At 34.5% G+C, this 24,516-nt stretch overlaps 2 pseudogenes; both read right to left on the reverse strand.

The window, feature by feature from the left end:
• Positions 1–14,111: 14,111 nt before the first annotated feature.
• Positions 14,112–14,631, reverse strand: LOC138142421 (eukaryotic translation initiation factor 1 pseudogene; annotated as a pseudogene).
• Positions 14,632–22,253: 7,622 nt separating this feature from the next.
• LOC138142422 (transketolase pseudogene) lies at positions 22,254–24,099 on the reverse strand (annotated as a pseudogene).
• Between the last annotated feature and the right edge of the window lie 417 nt (positions 24,100–24,516).

The raw sequence follows: 24,516 nt of genomic DNA on the forward strand, positions 1-24,516 counted from the left end.
TCCTACATCTGCTATCAGACTGTTGCTTACTTGTTCTATTAATGTCAATTTTTTCTCATATTATTTAGCAATGTCTACAACAAACAATTTAATTACATATCAACCAAGTTATATGATGTCTTCTATGTTTTCGCTCTGTTTCTAACTAGATCACATGTATTTCTTCTGATAATGAAAGTTTATTAATAATTTTATAGTATCATGGAAAATTATCTTCATTTTTTCACAATTATCATTTGTTTGCTTTTTAAATTTAAAAATTTACTTATAATAGGAAAATAATTCATATATATTTTAATTATAGATAATATGTTGCTATAAGTTGTTGAGTATTGGATATACATGATAGGAGCAGGGACTTATTTAACATATTTTTGCTCTAATTGCTATCAAAATGTCATACACATATAGTGACTGAATTACTACTTAATAAATTTAATGTTTAGTATAGTTTCTGATGTGCCAATTTATAAACTGATATATCCTTGGATCTTTGAGCTAAGGGAAAAATTGAAGGATTTCATCTTTTTCCTACTTTGGTCTTTAAAATTTGGGTACTTCAATAATATATGAAACAAAATGCGATATTCATCTAGCATTCAGAAATGTCTTCAATACCTTGGACAGGGATTACAAAATACCATTTATAAACTAAAATATAGAAGACAATAGTATCACATATATTCTTACTCAGGAATACAAGTTTTACTCATACAGTGCTTTTGATCTCAGGCAAAGCATTTAATCCAAGAATAAATCACTTTTGCCCTACATAATTCCAGTTATGTAATGTCATTCACTGTGAAGAACAAAAAAAAAATAGTGGTCCCAATTGAGTCTCAAAGACTTTAATTTTAAGATATAGATACAGTCAAACAATGGTGGTTGAGATCAAGATTGACCAATCTTCACCAACACCCTAAGTTGGTATCAGAAAACACTTGTAAAAGAGTCTTTAATTATTAAAAGAAAATTAACTTAGCCATAGCAGAGGAAAGATATTCAACTTCTCTATCTCTCTGTTGCAAATAATAGTACTCTGGTTGAGTTTTCATTTTTATTTTCTCCTTTTTTTTCTCCACTCAGGAGACCAGGAAGTCACATCAATCATCCAAGCTTTAATTTTATTGGACAAATTAAATCTTAAGGGCAATTCTAATATATTTCACTGGGGTGGGGGACTAGTATAATTTTCATGGGATGGAGCATTAGAATATTGTTTTCATGAAAAATGGCATGAGTCCAAATGTTTGATGTGGTAAATAATTATAATGAATTGCAAGAGGAAAAGATGAATATGAAATTCAGTTGTCTAAGAAAGCCTCATGGAGGAGGGAACATCTGATTTTTGTTTTAAATGATAGGCATAAATTTCAGGGGCAAAGATGAACAGAGAGAACAATTCAGATATGAGAAATCACTTTGGCAAAAGCAAGGACACCAAGACAGTAAAGGTAATAGAATTCTGGGGGCTGAAAGAATCAAACATATATTTCTCTTCCTCTCTCCATAAATGTGTGTGTGTGTGTGTGTGTGTGTGTATGTAAAATAGGTAAGGCACATGACACTTATAAGAACTCAGGGATACGATGGAAAGGGATGCAACATGAAAGCTACTGTACAAGTGGTTTGGTGGAAGTAGAAAGCAACCTTACTGGTAAGATAGTGAGCACTCTTTGCAAAGTTTCTAGTGAGTTTATTTGTGTATATGCTATAGTGAAAGTACAAGCCATGCTTGTAGGAGAGAACACCAAAGAAACTGAGAAGTGAGGTTTGAGCTCAATTGTCCTCTTCTTGTGTAGTTATTGTGGTGTGTGTGTGTATGTGTGTGTGTGTGTGTGTGTGTGTTTTGGGGAGTGGAGGAGTTTATTGGAATTTGTATTAGTATTACTGATGGTATGAATTAAGTAATGCAAAAAAAAATCAGAAAAGGGGAAACAAGTGGTGATTATAACTGTGACCACTAAAAATTCTATTAATAGTCTAGCTCTGCTTTTTATCATCTAGTGACCACTAATCACTCTGGTCTTGGACATCTTCTCTTCTCATGATGATGATTATCACCCTGTCCCATCTCCTAGCAGTTCAAAGTTGAATTTTAAAGTTAAATTTTAACTTCTGAAAGCAAAATTGTATAATCTGAGTAGCTCATATATGGTTTCACAGTTTGGTACTTTAAGACTAAGTAGTTGACTTCTGCAGTTCATATTTTATTCTCTGTAGCTCTCATAATAGGGGCCATGGTAGAAAAAGAGTCAAGAAGGGGTAAGAAGTCGTCGTGTCTATAAATTGACTCTCAAAAAGCTTACATACCAAAAATGATGATTTGCCCAAATGAATAATACAATAAAGCAATAGGGAAAAGTCTTTGGAATTATTTTTGGATATCAAAGAGATGTGCAAATTAGGATCAGAGAACAGAAAACAGTGAAATGGAGAAAGATATGAAATCAGAAAATAAAGCAGCAAAAACATGTCCTGTTATCCAAACGGAACTGTAGGACAAATAACAAACTGTAGTTATTTGAGCAAATCAGATACTCTATAATGTAACAGAGTCTGCTAGCTCTGTCTATTACATATTTGAGATAAGAACCAAACAAATTGAAAGCATGGAACTCATCCATGAAATTACATGAGATGAACAATGGATGTATGATACTCATTTAAATTATGAATTTTATCAAAAAGTTGCTCAATTCCTTGATAATAAAAACTATCTGCTTTCCTGTTGTACAGGTCTGGGTTATTGAGAAAGGAGGCATGCTTATACTTGCTCACTGACTCTACTTGTTCCCTTGAGTCATTTGACTACAGATCATTCAAGATATTTCTGGTTTTTTACATAGGAAGATTTCCTACAATTTTGGCAGGCCAATTTTGCTGCCTGAAGCCTGCAGAGACAACATTTGGCAATAATTATTAGTCATTAGCTGTAAAAAATGTATGAGGGGACAAAAATTTTAAAATGACTGCCATCTTCCTGTCATTTCACTGTGGTAGTAAAAGTGTTTTTGAACACTTGGGAACTGGAAGAGAACACGATGTTAGAAGTCATAAGAATGGAAATTGGGGAAGAAACTTACTTCTTAAAAATGAGAGGTGTTATGATATTTTATATGGGGAAACCAATAAGATGTTATACCTTAGAGGTTTCTTTCAAACAGTTATTAATTTTGAAAAGCCAATTTAATTAGAAAGGTATAGAGGCAGTTATAGGGACAGCTAGGTAGTAGAATGGATAGAGTGGGTGCTGGGCCTGGGCCTGAACTCAGAAAGACTCATCTTCCTGATTTCAAATCTGGCCTCAGACACATACTAGCTATGTGACACTGGGCAAGGCACTTAACCTTGTTTGCCTCAGTTTACTCATCTGTAAAATGAATTGGAGAAGGAAATGGCAAACTACTCCAGTATCTTTGCCAAGAAAATCTCAAACAGGGTCACAAACATTAAGACATGAATGGAAAAGACTGACCAACATAAATAAGAGAGGTATAGAAAGTACAGAGTGAATTTTAAAATATTTCCTTCAGAATGATATGTAATATTTTATGCACAATTTATTTAAGAAAAATTTCCTAAAGATGAATGCATTATCTGAAAAGAGGTCATCGAAATATAAACAAATGTACTGAGGCAGATTTATAATTTTCAAAATATGCTTTTCTTCCCACTCGCTAACTTCTCTTATTGAGGCAGGATTTATTTTTGTACAAGGTTATGAGATGACATTGCCATAATTGTCACTAACTTGCCAAGTAACTGCGTGGTAACTCCATCTTTATATATGTAAAGGACAGTAGCTGGAGGTTGAATTCCTCTGTGTAGAAATAGCAACACTAATAGGAAGGACCTTGTCAGTAGAGTTTAAAAAGTGAAATTCACTATGAAGGTTTGAAAGACAGGCTGCCACCAAATGATATCCCATTTTCAATATGAATAAAAGAATCAAAGGCTTGAAGAGGATCTTGCTTATTAAGTACTCTAAACTATCCCCCATCCCCCACCCTTTTATTCCCAATCATCCTTCAGAGACGACTATTTTCAGGGCTAGTCAAGTTGTAGGCAAACTATATGCCAGCCCTGAGGTTGAAGGCAAAATTAAAAGATGTTCAAAAATAAAGCTTTGTCATCTAGTGATACTCCATTACATTGTAGGGTTTGATGTTTTGTTTGTTTTGCTTTGTTTTTAAGGAAAAAATTCTTATTTCATCATCTTGAGTTTTTTTTGTTGTTCAGTTGATTTTTCATTTTTGTCCAATTCTTCCTGACCCCATTTGGGATTTTCTTGGCAAGGCTATTGGAGTGGTTTGTCATTTCCTTTTCCAGCTCATTTTATAGATAAGGAATTGAGACAAACAGGGTTAAGTGAGTTGCCCAGGGTCACACAGCTACGAAGTGTTTGAGACCAGATTTGAATCCTGGAAGATGAGTTTTCCTGATTCTAGACCCAGTAATCTAACTACTCTGCTTCCTAATTGCCCCAATGCATTATATAGACCCATCATTATCTAGTCCCTTCAATTTCAAGTTCAGTTTATTTAGGATATTTTAACAACTTCCCATGCCACTCAAAGGTAGTGAAAGCTGCCATGAATGAAAGGTAAATTACATACTAACACAATTATCACAAATTCTAAATCAGTGAATTTGGATCATATAGAAGCATACAACCAAAGTTAGAAGTGATTACATCTGATCTAAACATTTCATTTTACAGATGAAAAATTGTGCCAAGAGATGTGTAATGACTCATCCAAAGTTACACAGATCAAAGAATCAAAGGAAGGCTTTGAACCCAGTTTTTCCAACTCCAAAATGAGTCAGTGATCGCTCCACTGAGCCACGCTGTCTTTAAATGAAATGTTACTGTACTGTGAACTCCCATAGTAAACACACATATTAAAAATATAACTATGAAAACCTATTCTAAATTATTAATATTGATTTTTTTCCTTTGCTCCATTAGCAGAAATAATCATAGAGGTGTTTTTAAATGATGTGTCTCTAAGATCTCTGAAACTGAATGATTTTTTAGCCTACTGGATGTCTCCACTGAATCTAACATGGTCAAATGATTTTAACTCTTTTCCCTCATTTATAAATGATTTTTTAGGAAGAATAGGCAATCAATTTTATAAAAAGACTTTAAAAAGCTTTATCATTAGCAATACTAGCTGAAAGTTGGTCCTTTTAATAATAATACATTTAAAAGACCTTTTAGAAAATTGTCTGTTGTCAATAAAATTATATATATATATATATATATATATATATATATATATAGCATTTTCGTTATGAATAATTTATATTATACAATCATTTAATTCTCTAAATTAATTGGTAAAATTAATCATGTATTCTTACAAATATATATGTAATCACAGTAAATTGGTACTGTTACTAATTATATATATACATATATACACATGTATAACTTTATGACTGAAGTTTTTATATCATCTCATTTGTTCAAATGGAAAATATGAAATGTTGAATTAATATAAGTAATCAAAAAGTTGTACATGTAGCAGAACTGCTCATAAAATTCCTAAATATGTCTATCTTAAAATATGATGTGCCCAGAATCCTTATATAAATAGTGGTAGCATTAATGAAAAAAAGCCTGGGAGCACAGCAAGTATACTTGCATCTGTGGTCTTACTATGGGAGCAAAGCCCAAAGTCAATTACTCTAGGAATGGGTCATGGGCATTTGAAGCATAAGACAAGTTGGGAATCAGGCTGTTGGCTAACTGGGAAGAAAGATGAGATGTGAATAGCCAAAATTCTATGCAAAGTCTCCCATGCAAGACGTTTAATCAAAAAGGTGAGGGAAGTGACTGAAAGACATCAAAAGAAAAGTAGACAGCTGAAGTCTAGGCTAGCATGTGATCTATGGCAAGGGAATCTAACAATATGTATGTGGATCCAGTCATAAGATTGGGTTTCAGAACAGATATCCACTTACTAGTAGGGATACTGACAGGAAATATAATCATTACAAGGAACAACCATAAAGCAATATCCTAATTACTAGGAAGGTGTGGTACAAAGGTAAAGGGGGAACCAGGAGTGAGATTGACTAACTAATGTGGCTGTTCTATTAAGTTAAAGGGGCTAAAATTGCCTAAAAGAGCTAAAGGGAGAAAAGAACCAAAAAGACCATTACAAACATAGCAGTAGATATAATTCTTAGCAAAATCATCTATTAGTTGTTTTTTTAAAAGCTTTTTTTAAAAAAATACTAGATTAAGTATATATTTGTAACGACATCCTTTTATTTGCAGGTGTAGTTTGTAAGGGAAAGACAGGGTAAACAACTTTCGCAAGGTAACAGCCAAAGATTCGGATAGAACTAGAAATTAACTGGACTCCTGAATCTTATGCTTCAAATTTATCAATTAGATCATAATTTGGCCATATGATGGCTCAAAGTTAAATTCTCTCTGCTTATCTCTAAGCATTCGGGTGGAAAAGAAAGCAAAAAAAAAAGTTATTTTAAATTTAATTATACTTACAAGGAAGGATATGTTATATTTAGGCTATAATACTTATCCTTAAAATTTCAAATCCTTAAAAAGCAATGATTTTCTTGTTATGGATAGAAATCATGTTTTATGTCCGATTTCCCCAAGTAATCTGAGAGACGGGAAAGGAAGAGGAAAAGAACAACCATTTACTAAACACCTACTCTATGCCAGACATTATGTTGAGCACTTGATGAATTTCTCATCTGATCTTCATAACAAACTTGTGAGATTGGCACTATTATTATCCCCATTTTACAGTTTGGGAAACAGACAGACATAAGTTAAGTCACTTGCCAAGGTTACATGGCTAGTCATTATCTGAGTCTGGATTTGACCTCAAGTCTTCCTGACTACAGGCCCAGTACTCTGTATTCACTGCCGCTGCCTAGCTCTTTCTATGTAAACACACACACATAAAATACACATATGTACACATAAAACACACATGTGTGTACACATACATTTGTGCATGCACACATGTGTTTATATGTGTGTTCATGAATCTATGAATATCTCCAAGTAAGGGGAAGGGTGCATTTTATGCCATAAAATAGGATCTGCCCCCAATCAATGGTCAACAAGGAATACCTTGAGAGTTATTAATGAAGCTTCTTACTCTGTTTCTTTACTTTTCTTTTCTTTCTTCTTTACCAGTGATGGATAATGTAGCTTTACAACTGATAGAGTACCTGAAATCATTTAGTTAGTATAATCTCATTATAAATATAAGAAAACAGACAAAATACTTATGTGACCTTCCAAATTCTCTAAACTAGGTAATATAAATTGGAGTGAGAATTCATTGACTCTGTTTAGTCTTCCGAACATAGAATCTTCTCTTTAAGTATTCAATTCAAAGTCATTTACTTTATACAGAGCATTGTGCTAACTTTATTAGCCATATTCCTTGCCTTCCTTAAGCTTATAGTCTCACAGCATAATAGGCATTCATGAATAACTACAGTACTAAATAAATCATGCATGCCAGATGTAGATAGCATCCCCTCTGAGATATTCAGACTCTCAGTTCACATTAATATTGTCAGGTTGGGTACCTGAAGATTAGTAGTAGCCTTCAAGCCAAGACCACAGATGTATTTGACAATTCTTTAATGAAATTATCCTATTATATTATTGTTAAGTGTGTTTGTGTCTTTTCCTTTTACTATAGGCTACACTCCTTGTGGAAAGGTACCATATGTACATATGTATAAGTGTATGTATATAAAACATACACATGTGTATATGCATGCATGCATGTGTGTATGTGTGTGTATAGTATCACCCTTAGCACCACAGAACTTTTCACACATTAGTCATTTATGAGTCATTCTTTGTTGAATCACTAAGAGACTGCCTTATTGAATGAGATGAATCACCTATTTCTGAAATTTTGTTTCTTTTTTAGCATAAATATAAACTTCATGTGATAAATCATTCTAGGGTAATTTTTAGTGAAATAACACATCCTATATCTTTATATTTTCATTTTTAAAATTGTATTTTCACCCCAAAATGTTTAATTCCTCCCAAGCAGGAGGAATTGTTCTCTCTTTGGAACTGCTTGGTCATTTTTTCTGTATATTCTTACCATGCATCATGCTATCTTGACCTGCAGTTATCTGTGTACTTTTTGCCTATCCCCACTCCCATCCATACCCCACCAGGTATTCTTTCTTACTCATCTGTGTATAAACTACAGCACCTAACCAAGATATGGGCAATACAGTAATCCATGAATATTTATTGTTCTGACTTGGTAAATTCAGCAAATACTTATTGAATACCTACTATTTTCCTACTATTATGTTATGGGACACATAAAAGGTATAGCACAATCTCTAAAATAATAATAATAAGAAGAATAAATGTATATACATGCATATGTAACTTAAGCAAGGAGACAAGACACAAGCAAAGAAAGAAACAGGAAACAATAAAAGGCAGGCATAATTAAGTATAAGAAAATTGGAATAAAAATAAAGTGTATTAATTCAGAAGAGGTACAAATAATTGAATGTGTTGTGTGTTGTGCTGCTCCTGTATTAATAATGTTCACCAATAAATAATATTAATATTAGAATAATAATGACACAATAATAGTGTTATCACAATTTTTAACCAGAGACTTTCAGGTACACCTATGAATGGAATTGCTTAAATTTATTCTGGAGAGAAAAAAAAATACATTTCACTGAAGCCATCCAGCCCTACCTTTCTTGATTTAGGAGAGATAAGGTATGGAAGATTTAGAATAATGTCCATTCATTCAGCTTAGACCCTTAAACTCCAAAAGGTCATGTGGTACTTCACTCTACCTAGAGATACATAGCTAAGCACTAAAATGTATTTTGAGCATAACTAGAACCAGAACATCAGTTTGGGTGGTTATCAAGGTCATATACTTCTATTCTAAATAACACTGAATCCCAGGGAGAAAAGTAATCCTATTACATGCTTTTAAATTACATTGTGTCAGCCTGAATTACATTCTCTTCATTACTTGTTCATTATTATTAAAATGGCAACCACAATTGGTTAGCATGTTTGTGTATGTTCAGAGTATTTAAGCAATCTACAGCTACCTCCTATTTAATCCAAGAATTATATGTAATGCCCCCTGAAAAATCAGTGTAAAGCTGAATGGACATTTTGACAGAGAAATCCATTTATTTTAATATGTCTGGTGGAATGCCTGAGCCAAACCCTCAGAAAACCCATGAATATGATTTGTGATTGTTTCATGAATAAATTTGTAAGTGTGAAATGTATTTCATTTTGTATAATTTTGGCAAGCTATAGCAACAATGCTCAACTATATAGATCTTAATACATATTGATTCCAATGAAGATTCAAATATGATCCTACATTAAAATCATTCAAAATCTATTTCCAAGTACTATTGTGTTAATAAATGTTATCTTATGAAAATGTGTAATCAAAACTGTGAAAAAAATCAAATTCAGAGAACTTTAAATATAGTAATTGCACTAATGCTATTTTTTTTCCTTTCTGTTCTCCAACAGAAACCATGAGGTACAAAATAAATGGCTTAAAAATCAGAGAATCTTTTACAGATACTGTTGATATTCCCCACAGAAAATCTGAGTCATCTCATTGATGAATTTGTTTATCAAATTATCCAGTGTTCATTCAGTTGTACATCTGGATCATGTAACTCAATTGTTATTTAAAATTAACAGGAGCACAATGTAAATTTTGTTACTCTGTGTTTTTTGAAGACAGCTATTGTTTGTAGTGATCATTATCTGGGTATCAGCATGTGCTTAAAATATCCCAATTGTTTTCACTTTACTTTTCGAGGCTAGGAGCAGCTATCCTGGTCCCCCCTATTTTCTGGGCTGTGAGTTGTTGTTGTTGTGGTTGTTGTTGGTGGTCATTTTTGATAGGATAAGAGGGGACCCAGAATGGTTCATATTTGTTTTGAACTATTTCAACCATCTAGAAGTAGATGATCTGGGCCACCTGTACTCAATAGAACCCAAGCCTGGCTGCTGACCAGAACCCTTTGTTATTGTTACTCCCTTCTCCCCTCAATTCCTTGACCCCTCATCCATCAGCCTCCTGGGTGATAGAACATACATAGGCTATGCATACATCTCCCTGACACTTGTATCCCATACACATAATAGAGTACCTGGCATGCAATCGGTGTTAAATAAATGCTTATGGACTGACTGACTAAAACATCCACCATTAACTATGAGCTTTTCTTTTTATCTGTTAAACTCCATTTTATCTAGTTCTTCTGTGTCTCTCCCTATCCTTGTAGTAATTAAACAATCACCACTGAGAAAACTATCCCCTGCCTCCTTCCCATATCCATTCTTTTTATCTGATAGCAACTGATACCTCAATTCAACCTTGTTCTCCCCTTATCCTGTGTCCTCTGGAAGGCCCATTCCATAAAGAATAAACTGTCCTTTATTCTGTCTTCTTGAAGTCTCACGTGCTTTATCTTTATCACTATTTTTAGCCCTCACCAAGACCCGAATCTCCCTTGACAACACTACATCTTTTCTGACACTAGCTGTACCTTCTGTAAGATCCCATCCTCAATGTGATGCTGGAGCTAGTTCTTACTGGCTCTGAAGAGCCAACTGTTAAATTTTCAGGGTAAGAATTTACATCTCAAAAATTGGCAAACAGGGGCGGCTAGGTGACACAGTGAATAGAGCACCGGCCCTGGAGTTAGGAAGACCTAAGGTCAAATCTGGCCTCAGGCACTTAACACTTACTAGTAGTGTGATATTAGGCAAGTCACTTAAACCCAATTGCCCTGTCCTCCCCCCTCCAAAAAGCAAAAAAAAAAAGGCAAACACCACAAATCAGAATTTGACTTATTGCTTTGTTGACTGTCTAGGCTTAAAAAAGTGATGGATAAAATATCAATAATATATGCTTAGCTTTAAAAAAATACAGTCAACCTTTTCCCCTAGAAAGCTTGTTAAACATTGACCAGCATTGCACACTGGCCCAGAAGGAGGAGTCAAAAATATTTCTTGCTCCCCAATGTCACTTTCAGATCTCTCTTTGACTCTTCATGGTAAGCTTTGTATATTTTTAGTTAACATAATTAAAATCATGATAGCTGTAGTTTACTGTTCACTTAAGTCATTGCCTCACCTTTCTCAAGGAGTTGAGTTCAACATCTTCCTATAATCAGTAATTCTTGCCTTTATACTATAGCAGTTAAGGGGAAGAGAAGAAAAAAAAGAATAAATATTTTATTTGTCAGGCAAAGAACTTTTTCCAACATAAATTTTATTTTATTTTCTCAGTTACATGTAGAAATATGTAACATTCATTTTTTTTTAAAACTTCTAGTTCCATATTCTCTCTACATCATCTTTGAGTAGGCAAGTAATTTGATATATATTATACATGTGGAGTCATATTTCCATATTAGCTTTGTTGTAAAAGAAAACAGAAAAAAAGAAAAAGTTTAAAAAAGTATCTTTCTATCTTCATTCAGACCTTATCCATTCTTTCTTGGGAGGTAATAGCATTTTTCATGACAAGTCTTTCAGAATCGTCTATTATTTAGAATAGCTAAGTCATGCACAGTCGATCTTCCTTACAATATTGTAGTTACTGTGTATAATTTTCCACTGATTTTGCTGATTTCAGCTTGTACCAGTTCATATAAGTTTTCCCAGGTATTTCTAAAGCATCCTGCTCATCATTTCTTATAACACAATAGTATTCTGTCACAATTATATTGTGACTAGTTCAGTCATTCTCTGATTGATGGACATCCCCTCAATGTTAAATTATTTGTGATGATAAAAAAATCTAGTAATATTTTGGTCCAGATACATCCTTTTCATTTTTCTTTGATCTCTTTGGGATACAGACCTAGTAGTGGTAGTGGTGGATCAAAGGGTATGCAATTTTATAGCCCTTTGGGCATAGTTCCAAATTGTTCTCCAGAATGGTTCAGATCAGCCCACAACACCCACCAGCATTGCATTAATGTCTAAATTTTTCCACATTTCCTCCAACATTTGTCATTTTCCTTTTCTGTCATATTAGCCAATCTGAGCACTTTGAGGTGGTACCTTGAAATTGTTTTAATTTGCATTTCTCTAATCAACAGTGATTTAGAGCATTTTTAAAATGACTATAAGTGGCTTTGATTTTTTTTCCTGAAAACCATTCATATCCTCTGACCATTTATCAATTGAAGAATGATTCATTCTTCAATGAATATTGATCTTTATAGATATTGATATATCTATTATATAAACACATGTGTATACACATATATGTATATATTACACACACATATATGTATTTATTATATATATACATGAAGCTTATTAAAATTTTTCTCAGTTTCATGCTTCCCTTTTAATTTTGGATGCCTCAGTTTTGTTTGTGCAAATGCTTTTTAATTGAATGTAATAAAAATCATTCATTTTACATCATATAATACTATCTCTTGTTTGGTCATAAATTCTTACCTTATTCACAGATTTGGGAAGTGAATTTTTTCCAAGGTCCCCTAACTTGTTTATGATATTACCATTTACATCTAAATCATGGACCCATTTTGACTTTATCCTGGCATATTGTGTGAAATGCTGGTCTATACCTAGTTTCTGCCAAACTGATTTCCAATTTTCCCAACAATTTTTGTCAAATAGTAAGTTCTTATCCCGAAAGCTAGGATATATGTGTTTATCAAATGCTAGATAACTATTCTCATTACTACCATGTAGTGTGTACCTAATTTATTCCACTGATCCACTGCATAATTCCTTAGCCAGTACCAGATTGTTTTGATGATTAGCATTTTGAAATGCAATCTGAGATGTGGCATTGCTCAACCACATTCCTTCACATTATTTTTTTTTTTTGCTGATTCCATTAATATTCTTAAACTTTTGTTTTTTCCATATTAATTTTTTTATCTCTATAGTAGTTCCATTGGTGTGGCAGTGAATAAGCAAATAAAGTTAGGTAGAATTGTCATTTTTCTTATATTGTTTTGATCTACCCACAAGACATTAAAATTTCTCCAACTGTTTAGATCTGTCTTTATTTTCGTTTAAAGTGTTTTGTAATAGTTTTCTTACACAGTTCCTAAGTTTGTCTTAGCAGTCATACTACTAAGCATTTTATATTGTCTACAGTTATTTTTAACCAATGTCTTTCTATCTCTTGATGTTGGACTTTGTTGGTAATATATAGAAATGCTGATGATTTATCTGTTTCGTTTTTTTTTTTTAATATACTGTGACTTTGTTAAAGTTGTTACTTATTTAAACGAGGGTTTTTTTTTTTTTTAAGTTGTTCTCTAGGATTCTCTAAATATACCATCATATCATCTCCAAAGAGTGATAGTTTTGGTTCCTCATTGCCTATTATAATTCCTTTATTTTTCTTCTCTTAATGAAATAGCTAGCATTTCTACTACAATATTGAGTAACAATAATGATAATGGGTATCCTTGTTTCACTTTTCATCTCACTGGGAAAGGTTCTGGTTTATCTCCATTACAGATGAAAATCTGCTGATGGCTTTGGAAAAATACTACTTATCATTTAAAGAAAAAAGCTCAATTTATTCTTATGCTTTCTAGTGTTTTCTTAAGAAAGAGTACTGTAATTTGCCAAAACTTGTTTCTGCATCTATTGATATGATCATAAAAATTTGTTGTTTTTAAAATGTTATATTATTGATCAATTATGCTTATAGTTTTCATAATGATGAAAGTCTTCCATTTCTAGTAAATTCCACCTGATCATCATATATGGCCGTTTTGATATACTGCTATAATTTCCATTCTAGTATTTAATTTAAATGCATTATCTCAATATTTAGTAGGGCAATTGGTCCGTAATTTTCTTTCTATATTTTTACTGTTCCTGGTTTAGGTATCAAAATCATATTCTTGTCATAAAAGGAATTTTATAGGACTCCTTTCCTTATTTTTCCAAATAGTTTATATAGTATTGGAATTAATCACTTTTTTTTTTGTGGCTCTTTTCAGTTTATTACATGAATAAGTTACACTAGTCCATGTTAAACAGCAGACCCTAAATGGTTACATTATACAAGCTGTGAGGTTTTTAAACTTGTGACAGGGGACAGAAGGGAATTTTCTACTCATTGCAAGGAAATCCTCACTTAAGCTTCAGTGAGCCACAAGCACTTAAAACCCATGAACCTTCAGCTGGTGGTCCTTAGCCAGTCCAATCTCAACGGAGAGCTAGCATATGTTCTTGCGCTGGTCACCCTGTAGCTGAATTACTTCTCCATATTCTGGATGCTCAATTACAGTACTATTGCAGGCAAATTTCTTCTTGAATGCCTTCACTAGTTTCTTTTTATCGTAATCATCAGCGATCCCCTGGGCAGTAGTGAGGGTCTTCCTGCCGTTTCTCTGTTGAATTCTTATATGGATATAATCCTCAGTCCCAGCAGGAAGCAGGTCATCACCCTTACTTTCATCAGCAAAGGGGTCGAAAGAGTGGATGTTCTGGATAGCGGACATACGATACGATTCCTTTTCCTCAGTGGAAACGGCCTGCGGAAGGCGGTGGCGGAAGAAGGCGGGCTGGGGGGGACGGAGCATCTGGACGCGAGGGGGCTCGAGGGGGAGACTGCTGAGTCCTCGGCGGCGGCTCAGTGACTGGGGCCGGAATTAATCACTTTAAAAGTGATTGGTAGAAATAACTTATTAAGGGGTGGCTAGGTGGCACAGTGAATAGAGCACCGGCCCTGAAGTCAGGGGGACCTGAGTTCAAATTTGACCTTAGACACTTAACACACGCACCAAAACAAACAAACAAACAAAAAAACTAACCGTGTGACCTGGGGCAAGTCACTTAACCCCAACTGCCCTCCCCCCTTCAAAAAGCAAAATAATAATAATAAACAAAAATCTTTAAAAAAATTTAAAAGAAATAGCTTGTTAATACAATTGGGTCTGAGGATTTTTCTTAAGAAGCCCATTTATAGTTTAATTTCTTTTTCTATGACAGGGTCATTTAAGGATTCTATTTCCTCTTCTGTTGGGAAATTTAGATTTTTGTAAATATTCATGCATTTCACTTAGATCGTCAGATTTGTTAGAATATCATTTGTCAAAATAATTACTTTAATTTTATCTTCATGGTTTTGAACTCACACTTTTCATAGTTGATACTAATAATCTGTTTTTCTACTTTCTAAAAATCAAATTAGCCAAATGCTTATCTATTTTTATGGTTTGTTTCATAAAACAAGCTCTTGCTTTTATTTATTAGTTCAATGGTTCTCTTACTTTAAAATTTATTGAACTCTCCTTGGATTTTCAAGATTTCCAATTTGTTATTTAATTGAGTATATTCAAGTTGTTCTTTTACTAGAGCTTTTTTTTTTTAAATTGCATGTCCAATTCATTAATCTGTCTATCCTCTATTATTTGTTGTAAGTGTTTAGAGATATAACTTTCCCCCTAAGTACTGCTTTGGCTGCATTTCACAAATTTTGGTGTGCTCTCTCTGTTGTCATTATCTTTAATGAAATAGATTATTTCCCTGATTTGTTAATTGACCCACTCATTCTTTAGGATTAGTTTATTTAATTTCCAATTATTTTGTAGTTTATGCATTCACAGCCCTTAATGAATATAATTTTTATTGCATTATGTTCTGGAAAAGGATGCATTTAATATTTCTGCTTTTCTGCATTTAGTTTTAAGGTTTTTATACCCTAATACATGGTCAATTTTTGTAACATTCTCATATACAATGAAAAAAAGGTATACTCCTTTTTATTCCCATTCAATTTTCTCCAGAATTTTGTTACATTTAAATTTTCTAAAATTCTATTTACCTTTTTGACTTCTTTATTTTTTTTTGCTAGATTTATTCAGTTTTGAGAGGGGAAAGGTGAGATCATCCACTAGTATAGTTTTACTGTCTATTTCCTCCTATAGTTCATTTAACTTTTCCTTTAAAAATTTGGGTGCTATACAATTTGATGCTTATATATTTAGTATTTATATTACTTCTTGTCTTTGGTATGTTTTAGTAAAATGTAGTTTTCTTCCTATCTCTTTTAATTAAGTCTATTTTTGCTTTTGCTGTGTCTGAGATCATAATTACTACCCTTCCTTTTTTTTAAACTCAACATAAAACATAACAGATTGTATTGCAGACCCTTATTTTTACTCTCTCTTCATTTCAAATGTGTTTCTTGTAAAAACATATTGATGGATTCTGTTTTTTTTAATCCATTGTGACATGTACTTCCATTTTATTAGTGAGTTCATCCTATTCATATTCAGTTATGATTACAAACTGTGTATTTCTCTCCTTCTATTCCCCCCCCCCTTTATTCTTCTGTTTCTTTTTCTTTTTATTCCATCCTTCTTCAAAAATCGTTTTACTTTTGATGACTGTCTGTCTTAACCCACTCTCTGGCCTTCCATCAGCACTCCCCTCTCCATCCCCTTTCCTCCCCTACTTCCTTGTAGGGTAAGACAGATATACCCAGCTAAATAATATGTTCTTACCTCTTTGAGCCTATTCCAGTGAAAGGAAGGTTCAAGTACTGACCACCACCATTTTCTCCTCCACTGTAAATGCTCTTCCTTTCATACTTCTTTTGATGTGATATATTTTCCCCTGTTCTCCCTTTCCCCTTTTCCCATTGTATCCCTCTTTTTCACACCTTAGTTTCATTTTTTTATTTATGCTAAGCACTTTTTATACATATCTTATTTGATTCTCACAACACTCTGTAAGCTAGGTGCTGTTACAATCATTGGCTTTACAGTTGAAGAAACTGAGGCAAACAGAATTTAAATGACTTGCCCAGGGTCACAGTGCTAGTAAGCCTTTGATGATGGATTTGAATTCATGTCTTCCTGTCTCCAGGCCCAATACTTTTCTGCCTGTCCTGCCGACTATATATATTTATATAGACTCTCCATCAAACTTCTTGACATCCCACATGATCCACTCCAAAGGACTTCTCCTTCACTTCACCTCAGCAACACATAGGGGTGGTCACAGGCTAGACCTTACCTTTATGCAAATGTTTTTCATTCTCTGAAATAAAAAAAAAATATTCCTTTCTGATCATAGTGTTTTATCTTCCACCTCTCCTTACACTTCAAACCTCCTAAACTTGTTATTTTGTCTTCATAAAATTTACATCCATCCTTGAGTACTTTTTCAGACCATTATTCCTACTCTGGCTTAATTTTCCTCCCTTGTCTCTCTTAACTCAATAGTTAGCAATTTAAACTCCACACTCTCCTCTATTCTTGAATCATTTACTCTTTTGTCCTTTCACTGCCTTTCTCTTGCTAAGATTACTCCCTCTCATCACCTCCTCTGGTCCTACTCATAAGTTGTTAAATGAAGAGGAAATCTCACTACTTTACAAATTCATGTTATCTAAACTCAATAGGGTTTATTGCAGACCCTTATTTTTACTCTCCCTGTCTCTTTATTTCCAATGTGTTCCTTGTAAATAACATATTGATGGATTCTGTTTTTTTAATCCATTGTGACATGTACTGCAACAAGATAGCCTTTTTATTCATTACTAAATGATTCCATGGCTTCCTATACACAGACTATTTCAGACATTTTCCTCCCTCATGAAAGTTCCCCTATCCTTCCCCAAAAATATCAATCCTCTCCTCTCAGCTGACTCCCTTGCATCTTGCTTTAATGAAAGATAAAACAAAAACCAATGAGAGCTATCCACTGTGAACTCCCTTTCCCCCCATAAACTTATTTTTATCACTTTTCATTATCCCCTTTCTCCCAACCTATGACAAAGAGGTGGCCCTTCTCTTAGCCAACACTGACCCCTCTACATGTGGGTATATTCTCATCCCCTTCTCTTTAGAATTTTTCTTCTCTAAGTAAACTGATTCCTTTCTTGCTGTATTCAAAGATGACCAAATTGCCTTTATCCCAATAAAGAAAAACAAAACAAACACTAAAATAAAATAATGACAACAGCAACAAAAACCTTTTCCCTAGACCAGACTATCCAATCAGCAAAATTTTTAAAAGTTGTCAACACTAGCTACCCCAATCCCTCCTCTCTTCTTATTCCTCAAGCCTTTGCAATCTGACTTCTATTTTCAACACTCAACTGAAACTGATTTCTCCAAAATTGTTAATGGTCACTGAATTGCCAAATTTCATGGTCTTTTCTCAGGCCTATTTTTTCTCAATCTATCTATTGCATTTGACATGGTTGACCACTGTTGCTTCCCAGATACTCATTCCTCTCTGTATCTCTCTAATACTACTATCTTCCAGGTTGCTTCCTCTGTTTGATCACTGATTTTCATTTTCTTTTTGGGAGGTAATCATCCTCATCACTCCCTGTTGCTGTGGTTCTCAAAAATCTATCTTGTGTCCCTTTCTCTCCTCTCCATATTCTCTCTCAGGAACCCATGCGACTCCTGTGGGTCTAACCATCATCTCAATACAGATGACTCACCTTAAGAGATGGATGTGGATCTGAGTAATATTAAGCAAAGAAAAAAGAAAGGTTTTTAGGAGATGAACAGGAAAGCAAAGTAACAGAGAATTCTTAGAAAGGGAGGCAGAGATCAATGTCAGTGCGAGAGAAAGAGTATGTCCAAAGATAATTCCATCTAGGATGTTGTCTACAGAATACAATACTTTAGAAAGTTCATAGAGGATAAAGATTGGGATGTATCCATTGGACTTGGTAATTAAAAGGTTAATAATGAGCTTTCAGAAAATATTTCAGTAAATTAGTGATAATAAAAGCCAATCCAAGTTATAAGTATATGAGGATTTTAGGAGTGGTAAGGAAATAAACACTGCAAAAGTTATTGGCATAGGCGTTCATCTTTGTTCAAGTACATACTTGAACAATTTTCCATATAGGTTAAATGATTATTACTCCAGGGCATTGGGGGAGGATTCCTATACTCTCTTTAATTTGGTTTAATCCGTTTGGATCCAGTAAACATCAAATATCCATTGCGTGTGGAGTATTGTTGTAAGCATGGGGTAATGTTGCACAAGATTATCTAGGAGATCTCTTCCAATTTTATGATATAAAATAAAGTAATAACAATAGGCAAAATCGTTTGTCTCTGACATAGTTCATAAATTTCACAAAGGTAAGCACTATTATTTCAATGAGACTAAATTCTTATATTTAAGATTACATGATCTAAAAGCACCTCTTAAGGCTTTTGATGCTAACATTTTTTTCTTTTAACTACAGAAAACTATATTCAATATGTTTCTAGGATGTTCTTATTTTTGTTGTTAAATTAAACTAAGTGAAAACTTTAAAGATTTAATTTTATTCAATGTGGTGACCATAGAAACTTACAAATTAATGATCCTATTTAATTTCAAATATACACAACAACCAACTTTGCTATGAAATGTTTAAAATTAAATAGCCAAAGTTGTATTTTCATTTACAAGCCCAAGAGACAATAACAAATATTGAAATTCAGGGGAAATGTTTAATGTAAACTTTGGGGGCTTTATTTATTTGTTTTAATAGTTTGTATTAAAGATCAGTTTCTAGGGGTAGATGGAGCTATAAAAGCATAGCAAGCCTGACTTGGCAGACAGTGATTTACTCATGATGCGTGTGAGAGAAATCAGATAAAGCATTAGTAAGGCAATACATCGGTTTGAGTAGGCGAGTTCAGAATCCTATCTTGGAAACACTGAAGCCACATGCCAAACATCTGTTGTAAAATATGCCTTCTAACTTATTTACTAACATTGTAAATCACTTCCATTTTAGAACAATTACAAAAACTACTACCACATATCCTGCTGTTGCCAATAACCTGTCTGCTTCAATTTCCTGGACTACTGCTCTGGGGGGAAGCTCCTGCCTCCACATCCGTCCTTGTTTGCTACAACTCAAACCAAGTGGATAGTAAATCGGTGAGAAAAGCATTTTAGCTCTGAAAGGTAGATGAAAGAGAAAAGCTCTGAAACAAAAAATAAAGAACACAAAAATAATGGTATATAGTATTTAGCCAACTTTTAAAATTTTCCTTGTTTTTCAAAGATACTATCATCTTAGTTTAACCTGTCAAGATATTCCATTTAATGTATAATAGCATATAATAAAGTTATGCTTGTGAGTTAATTGGTGAAAACTCAGTAAAAAGGCTACAGTATGTGAAAACTCAGTTAAATAAGTACAAAGGCATAAGTACAAGGACTGCATAAAAGTTTTTGGAGTTCAAATCATCCTCAATGAACAGAATGTTCATTCAAAAGAAAATTCAAACTAAATATCATGACTATTTTCTGGGCAGATGCAGATTTTTGATCAAGACACTATTTTTATATGTAGCCAATCAAGTAGTCAATGCTTTCATTTATTTTTCCATCTTGGCCACCTGTGTTGGATACTGTTAGGAATTTCATACATCCTAAAGTCCTAGGTTGTTTTATTCATTTCTTTAATGATTGTGAGTGTCAATATATAAAATTGCATGCATGTATGTGATGTCTATATTAGTATACATTATTAATTTAATAAAGAAGCGTATAAATAGTAAGCAAAGTCTTTGTGTTTAAATGTGAACGTGCCCTTTGCTGGTTTGAATAGTCATGATGTACACTCCAAGTTCATATTTATATTTATATTTAATATAAATTTCTATTCATAAAAATATTTATTTCTATTTACAAAATCACTTCCCAATTAAATTGTTCCTAGATGTAAACGTTAGGCATAAGATACTTCGAAAAAGATTTATTTTGGATCACTTCATTAATACAGCAAAAAATATTAACACCTCCAAAAAAGGTAGTCTGACATAGTGGAGAGAGAGTTGGACTTGATACCAAGGAAACCGAATCTCAAATCTTATCTTTTTCATATATTGCTTGTGTGAAGCCACTTCCTCACTTAACTACTCAGTGCCCTAGACAAAACTAAAATAATATACTACACAGACAAGGTGCCCACCTGCTCTGACAATGTTCCTTATCCAGGAGTTCCATATACCAAAGAAATCACAAGTTCAATATATAATACTAAGAGCTACTATAGATTTTGTGCTAGCCTGACTGGTAAAGACCAGCAAAATACAGTACAGTGAAGTCTTATTCTGAAACTGCATTATTTTTTATCACAAAATATGTTTCATTGGCAGCCATGGACAAATAATTCATTATGAATAATCTAGCCTATAAATAATATTGTATAATAAATAATAGTCTAGCTTATAAATAATCTTTATAATTTAATTAATAAACTTCTCCATAATTAATTCGGCCAATCCTCAGGAAGCAAACATAGTCTGTCTCTGAGAACATTCAGAGCATATATTCCATTGGCCCAGATCTGATAATTTAAGATTGTCTCTATATCATTACCTTGTTGTTGTTCATCCATTTTTTTTTTTATTTTGCTTTTTGGAGGGCAATTGGGGTTAAGTGACTTGCGCAAAGTCACATGGCTAGTAAGTGTGTCAAGTGTCTGAGGCTGCATCATTTATTTTTCAAGAAGACCAATGATGTAACAAAGGTGACATACTGACTCATGTTTAAATTGAGACCTTGGAATACAAATTTGTGGAAGATCAAGATTATTGAACATATTAGATAATATTTTTATACAAAATTGAATGGAATTTAATGATTTTCTATGGCAGGGTAGTTTCAAAAGCAGATCTAAAATATTTCTGAAATATCACACACACATATATATCCCATTGTATTATAACCCTACACACACACACACACACACACACACACATGCACACACTCCATGTATTCTATTAATGTTAGGGTTATGTTGAAGAGATAGAATTCAGGTGGTATGGCTGGCACTGAGCAACAGCTTGGTGTTGGATGGATGCTACTTTATCCCCTATAGCCAGGGAAACAGCCCAAGGCTGATAGCAAAAGGTATGCAGGTGGCAGATCAGTTAGTGTTGTACTGTCCTTTCAAGAGAACTGATAAGATATTTTTATCTGTCCTATTCCAACACCCCACTCTGGAAGGGCTTATGTTTTTTTGTACCTCCTTTTGTGACCTATTCTGTTTTTAAAGGAATCGTTTTCTATTTTTTTCCTCAAAATATTTTTAATAATTAATTTTACTTTTAATTGTTCCTTAGGAGAACAAGTTACTTAATATATCTAAAGGTACAGTAATGTTTCTTTCCTTCTCCCTGTTCGTGGTCTGGAATGGTGAGCAGTTGTCTTGGACAAGGCCTAAGACAAGGCTGTCTTGACAACCTGAACAATGGCATCCTTGTTGATGGCACACATCTTCAGCAGCTTCACTGGGTTCCCACTTATTGGGACATTAAAGTCCACCAAGCAAGTGATGGTGATGCCAGGTTCAACCACTATGACAGCGAACACAGCTTCTACTATGCCACTCTCTTAATAATGGTCTTCCACAGTCAGGATGTGGCCATGGGTTGCTTTGGGTACCATAAAGAACAAGTTTCTTATCCAGGGGATTAACTGTAAAGGGATCAAGCACTCAGACGTTGATCTTTACTTTCTTCAGCTGCCAAGGTTTCATAGAGGATCACTCCAGCTCCAATCACAGTCACCTGGACATCCTTGCTCTTCAGGACTACCTTAGCCTGGCAAATCTGGAAGTTTTCATTGTTGTTGTAAATGACTTCACTGTCTGGGTGACTGGCCTTTATGAAACAGATTCCCTTTGTATTGGCAGTTAACTCACCACTTTCTCAGCAGCCACAGCATCAATCAGGTAAAAGATTGTCCCATTGGGAATGCTACAGAACATGGCAAGATCCTCAAGGACCAACTGAGAGGGACCTCTTCACTACAGGACATCCTGAAGTATAAGCTACACAGGTTGATATTGCTCTCAGAAATAGCTGCCATACAGATGTAGTTGAAAGCCCTGCTGAAGAAGGTGGCAAAAGTGCTGCAGAAAGGCACGGTCCTGTCCCTTGTGGCACATCCCATGGGAATGCTCACCATGTTCTGTTCTGCAATAAAATAGTCAATGAAGCAAATGGGATGCTCCTTCTTAAAGAGTTCTGAAAAGGTGGAATTCTTGGTGCATCATCCAGGGCAATCACACAGTCACTAGTGATGTTTGTTCAGGGCCATGCCATAGGTTTTGAGGGTGGCTAGCTTGTTTCCACATTTGTACTTTTGGGGAGATGGCATCCAGATATTGGTGATGTTCACTGTGGGGGCATCCTCTTTGGGGAGGGTAGCTAGAATCTTCTTCTTGCTTTGAATTTGGCTGTATATTTCCTTGATGACCTTTTCTGTCATGTTTGGAGAAGGGGGTCCCCATGCCAAGCTTCTTTTTCTTCCACACCTGAGATTCCTATGCCCTTATATGTCTTTGCAATGATAGCCAGTGACTTATCCTTGTCCTAGTCAGAGACCTCACATAGTTCTTCCATACTGTGTCCATCCATGACCATGACATCTCACCCAAAGGATTCACATCACTTCTGGTATACTTCCACATGGTGCTACAGTGAAGCAGGGTCACTCTGGCCCAGCTGGTTAATATCAAAGATGGCAATCAGGTTGTCCAACTTGTAGAATCTTGCAAAGACCATGGCCACCAACACAGAGCCTTCAGACTCTTCTCCATCTCCCAGCAAACAACAAATACAGTAGCTGGCTTTGTCGAAGTATTTGCCTATCTAGGCTATTCCACATGCTGCTCCAAGCCCTTGACAAAGGGAGCAAGTAGCCATATCTGTAAAGGCTTGTTTAGGGACTGGGTGGCCATCTAGAATGGAGGTGATCTTCCTTAAGTTCAACAGCTCAGCCTGGCAGGAAGGCAGCCTCAGCCCAGACCACATAGAGGATGGGAGCCACATCACCCTTGGAGAGCATAAAACAGTCACTGCTGGGGTTCCTGAGATCCTGGGGTTTGTACTTCATGGTGTGGAAGAAAAGGACTGCCATGATCTCTGCCACACTGTAGCATGGTGTGGGGTAGCTCGAGCTGGCCGTGCTGATTGCCTGGATGGAGTTGATGCTCAGTAAGTTGGTGCTACAGCTCCTATAGTTTGTTGGTCTGGCTTATGGTATTCCTCCATGGCAAAGGGGGTTTGGAGTGGATACCGAGCCAGTAGCAGAGAAAGTAGCAACATGAACAGAGAAGGGGAGCTGAAGAGGAAGAAGAAGGAAGAGGAGAAAGAGTTGTTTTCTTAAGTCAATTTTTGCACTTCCTTTTCCAAGCAGTTGTCCCTTTTTTCATAATTCTCCTTCATAACTTTCTTTTCATTTCCATTTTTTCTTCTATCTCTCTTACTGGATTTTTAAGATCTTTTATCAACTTTTCCTAGAGGATTTTTTGGACTTAAGCCCAATTCCCCTTTGAGTCTTCACATGTCAGCAATTTGACACTGTTTTCCTCTTCTGAGTTTGTGTTCCAATCTTCCATGTTGCCATAATAACTTTCTATGATCAGGGTTCTCTTCTGTTTCTTACTCATTTTTGATCCTATTTCATGA

The sequence above is a fragment of the Petaurus breviceps genome, unplaced genomic scaffold (assembly GCF_028583685.1).
Source record: "Petaurus breviceps papuanus isolate PSGF00001 unplaced genomic scaffold, PetGlider_PUasm1.0 90579, whole genome shotgun sequence".
Taxonomy (NCBI): Eukaryota; Metazoa; Chordata; class Mammalia; order Diprotodontia; family Petauridae; genus Petaurus; species Petaurus breviceps.